The 4,915-nt window shown below is 41.7% G+C and overlaps 1 long non-coding RNA gene across 1 annotated transcript; it reads right to left on the reverse strand.

Annotated features, from left to right (window-relative positions):
• Nucleotides 1-64: 64 nt before the first annotated feature.
• On the reverse strand, nt 65-4,880 carry LOC128119699 (uncharacterized). The gene is made up of 3 exons (XR_008221631.1): nt 4,771-4,880; nt 2,355-2,524; nt 65-558 (listed from the first exon to the last, which is right to left on the reverse strand). It is a non-coding gene; the product is annotated as an uncharacterized LOC128119699 (long non-coding RNA).
• Nucleotides 4,881-4,915: the final 35 nt, after the last annotated feature.

Raw genomic sequence — 4,915 nt, forward strand, 5'->3', positions numbered from 1 at the left:
TGATAAGATTTTATAAATAGAGCTAGCCTGTATTGACAGGAATAAATACATAAAGCAAGCAGAATATGATTTAACCAGTTTATTGTTATATATGCATAACAATACTTTTCTATGTTCATATACATATAAAAACTAGTGGTCAAAAAGGAAAAGCATTAGGAATAATAAGTATAGGTATATTATAATAATAAGTATAGTTAGGGAGGTAGGAAGAAGGTGTGAGCAGGGAAGGATCTAGAAGGGGCTAACTATTGTTAGTATTTCAAGCATCAATTGCTTTGTAGTAAGTCACCCCAAACCTTCCAGCTGAAATGTGCATTTTCTCATGAATCTACAGTATGGACAGAGGTTGTCAGGGACCAGGATTCATGCAGAAGTCGTGGATTCAAATCTTTGTAGTCACTCATGTTGCTGGAAGTTGTCGGTGGCTGTTAGCTGGGACTTTGGTGGGCAGAACCAGGCCGTGTCCATAGTCCCCCTGTTCTGCTCCTCACAGCCCAGTTGACAGTCACCTGGAAGCCACTTTGCCTTTTCTTCCCCCTGTGACTCTTCTGCATTCTAGTCATCAAAGAAAATAAGCGTTGGTGAGGAATACGTAAAGAACACCCATCACTCACACGCAAAATACAGATAACTAAAAAATTTCCTTTAGCACAGCATCAACAATGTTCACCTTATAGTACATCCTCATACCTCTGTCTTTCACTCTGTGTTTGGAGGGTGGGTATTGGAACCCTGTGCTCTGTTAGTGGGACAATTAAGTGGTGCAACCAATATAATGATTCCTTTAAAACAAAATTACCATATGCTTAGGAAATAGGACCTCAATATTTGCACACCCATGTTCACTGGAACTTTGTTCAGAATAGTCAAGAGATGAAAGCAACCTAAATTACCATGATAAAGGAGTGGATAGAGAATAGTTAATACATACATGAAGTAGAGCTTATTTATTATTCAATCTTTAGAGAAAAAAAAAAAAGGCCGGGCGGTGGTGGCGCACGCCTTTAATCCCAGCACTCGGGAGGCAGAGCCAGGCGGATCTCTGTGAGTTCGAGGCCAGCCTGGGCTACCAAGTGAGTGCCAGGAAAAGGCACAAAGCTACACAGAGAAACCCTGTCTCGAAAAACCAAAAAAAAAAAAAACAAAAACAAAAAAACAAAACAAAACAAAAAAACAGTGATCCAAGGGCTGGGGAGATGCTTCAGTGGGTAAAATGCTTTCTGCCCAAGCATGATGTGAATTTGGATTTCTAGAAGCCATACAAGCCAAGTACAGGGGTGTGCATCTGTAACTCAGTGCTGGGGGCGGGGCAGGAGGTGGGGTGGAGACTGAGACAAGTGGATCCTGAGCACTCTGCCAGTCAGTCTAGACAAATTTCAGGTTCAGTGAAAGACCTTGTCTCAAAAATAAGATTGGCGGAGCTGGAGAGACAGCTCAACAGTTAAGAGCCCTGGCTGTTATTGCAGCAGACCTGGATCTGTTTTCCAGCACCCGCATGGTGGTTCACAACAATCTGTAACTCCAGTTCGAGGGATCTGGCTCCCTCTTTCCGCCTCAGGATACTGCACACATGGGCAGCATGTACATACGTTCAGGAACTAGCATACATATAAAAAATATTCTAAAATAAGGTTAAGAGTATTGGCTGCTCTTGCTGAGGACCTGGGTTTGAGTCCCAGCACCCACAGGGTGGTTCGCAACAGTCTGTAACTCCAGTTCCAAGGGATCTGATACTCTCTTCTGGCATCCATGGGCACCTGTGCGTGCATGTGGTACATAGACATGCATGCAGGTAAAACCCCCATGCACATTAAAGAATAATAAGGTGGAGATTGATAGAAGAAGACACCCAGATTTGAACTCTGCCTTCACACCTGCACAAGTTCATGGGCATGTATATACACCTGCACACTTACATATATATACACAGGTGAGCTACATTCATACCATAAGGTGAACGTTCCTGATGATGTGGCAAAAATGATCCAGTTATAAAGTGACGAATTTTTCTGAGAAGAATGAAGTGTTATGTCACTTGCATGAAAATGTTCGCAACGGGAGATAATCATAGTAAGTGAATTCATCTAGTCTCAGAAAGGAAACTATTCATGTCTGTCTGCCTTTCTTCCTTCCTCTCTTTCTTTCCTTGAGACAGGGTTTCTCTGTGTAACAGTAACAGCCCTGGCTGTCCTGGAACTCACTCTGTAGACCAGGCTGGCCTCAAACTCAGAGATCCATCTGCCTCTGCCTCCTGAGTGCTAGGATTAAAAGTGTGCGCCACCACTGCCAAGCCTTGATGGTAATCTTGTATGTTGAAAAAAATAAACAAGGCTCAGTCACCAAGTGCCTACCTTGCAAGCATGAGAACCTGTTACATCCTCAGAACCCATGTAGAAAATGCTGGGCATGGTGGCACCTTGGTAGTCTTGGTGCTAGGGAGTGGAGCCAGGTGGATCGGTGAGGCTTTCAGTCTTGCACGTCTAGTTTACTTTACAAGTTCAAGTCCAATGAGTGATTGTGTCTAAAAAAGTAGATGATACCTGAGGAACAACATGTTGTCCTCTGACCTCTACATGAGCATGCACATACATATAAACACACAAATCTAAAGCAAAGAAAGGTAGACACTGCACAATCCCACCTATATGAGATATTTAAATTAGTCAAATCTATAAATTATATTCCCTCTCTCTTATACACACACACACACACACAGAGAGAGAGAGAGAGAGAGAGAGAGAGAGAGAGAGAGAGAGAGAGAGAGAGAGTTTGCTATAGCTCCAAATGAATCAAGCACTCATCTGACTTTTATATATGGACTGTATTATTTCAGGAACCAAACAGTTGATGGGGTGGTATCTGTGGTTAATAAATGAAGAATAAGGTTGTGTAAGCAATATTGACTCTGGCACTCCATGAACATGGACCATCATTCATGGAACATCATTTCATCATCGAGTGCCTTCTTCACTTTCTTTCCTCAGGGTCTTGAAATGCTCATCTAGAGTCTTTTTCATAAATGGGATGGTTTTCCTGGTTTCTTTCTCCACAAGTTTGTTATTGGTACAGAGAGACATACTGATTTTTGTATCCTGATTTTGCTGAAAGTATCTGTCTGATTTAAGAATTTCTTTCTCTTTTTTAATTTATTTAACTTTATTTTATTTGCATTAGTGTGAAGTTGTCAGATCCCCCGGAACTGGAGTTACAGACAGTTGTAAACTGCTATGTTGGTGCTGGGAATTGAACCCGGGTCCTCTGGAACAGCAGCCAGTGCTCTTAACCACCGTGCTATCTCTCTAGCCCAAAACTTCTTGGGGAATCTAGGATCTTTTAAGTGCAGGATCATGTCATCTGCAAATAGGGTGTTCTGTTTGTTTTTACTTCTTTCCCATTTGTATCTCTTTCTTCTCTTTCTCGATTGTTTCTTTAGCTGAGACTTTGAGCGTCATGTTGAATAAGAGCAGAGAGAGTGAACACCCTTGTCTCGTTCATGATTTTGGGGGAAATGCTTTCCATTTTTCCACATTTGGTAATGTTTACTATAGGTTTGTCATATCCAGTGTTTACTATATTGAGGTATGTTCTTTTTATTCCTAGTTTTTTTTCAGGGTTTTAACATGAAAGGAAGTTGAACTTTATCAAAGGCTTTCTTGCATCTGTTGAGGTAATCTTGTGGTTTCTCTCCTTAAAGCCGTTTTTGGGGTTGTATTATATTTGTTGATTTGCATAGGATGAACTATACTTACATCCAAACAGCTTGGTTATGGTGTGTAGTCTCAATGAGTTCTTGAATTCAGTCTGCAAGGCTTCTGTTGAGAATTTTTGTTTCTATGAGGTTTAGTGAAGTGGCCTTATTCAGCTTCAGTACCGGGATAATGCTGACTTTTGTCAAACGAATTTGATAGCGTTTTTACTTTATGGAACACTTGGAGAAGTTAGCGCTAGCTCTTTTATTTTTAAGGTTTTGTAGAATTCAACTAAGAATTAATCTGTTCTGGGCTTTTATTCGCTAAGAGACTTTGTGTTTCGCCCTTGGTCTCATTGACTGCTATGGATCTGTTTAAATTGCTCATATTCTCTTGAATTAATTTTGGTAGGCTACGCGTGTCTAAGAATTTATCCATTTCCTGTCCTTTCCAGCATTTTAAACATATAAGTTTTGTAGTATTCGCTAATGATCCTTTAGATTTCATTGACAGCTGTTTTTAATCTTAGTTTTTATTAATCTGAATCTTCTCTCTCTTTTCCTCCCCACCGCACAGCCCTGGTTATTATGGTTAAGGGTTTGCCAGGATTCTTTATTTTACTATTTTGTAAAGCACTAACTCTGTGATGGAGTCTATGTAGTGTCCTTTCAATCTCTACAAAATGCTTACATTTTGAATATTAACCTAGCAAACTAAAATAGCTAATCCTTGAAGTATTTTAATCTTATACTTTTCATTTCCTCCTCACTCCCTACTGACACACCACCAACGTGTGCATTCAAAGTCAGATGCACTCGGTATCGAAGGTACAATACCGATACGGGGTCAGTGATGCATTTCTTAGTTTCTAGCGCTGTAAGGAATTTTTGGAATGGGTTCCATCGGTTTTTTTTGTTTTTGTTTTTGTTTTTTTTTTGGAGGGAGAAACTGAAGAATGCACCGGAGAAACTCCCATCTGGGGGAGCTTTGTTTGGTGTACCGTCCCCCGCAGGGTCGCTTTCTGGGTCCAGCCTCTGAAAACACTTGCACTCTTTCCACCTTTCCGGAGGACACCGACCTGCGCCTGCAGTGAGATCCAGACCTCCCTCGGCCCGGCCGGCTCCAGCTCTGCGCGCGTGCGCGCGGTGCCCTCCGCGGCTTCTTCTTTGCTCGGAACCTCCAACCGCCGGTTTCTTGCGCGCTAGCCGCTGCTTCCGACCGGC

The sequence above is a fragment of the Peromyscus californicus genome, unplaced genomic scaffold (assembly GCF_007827085.1).
Source record: "Peromyscus californicus insignis strain IS unplaced genomic scaffold, ASM782708v3 Scaffold_24__1_contigs__length_46423439, whole genome shotgun sequence".
Lineage (NCBI taxonomy): Eukaryota > Metazoa > Chordata > Mammalia > Rodentia > Cricetidae > Peromyscus > Peromyscus californicus.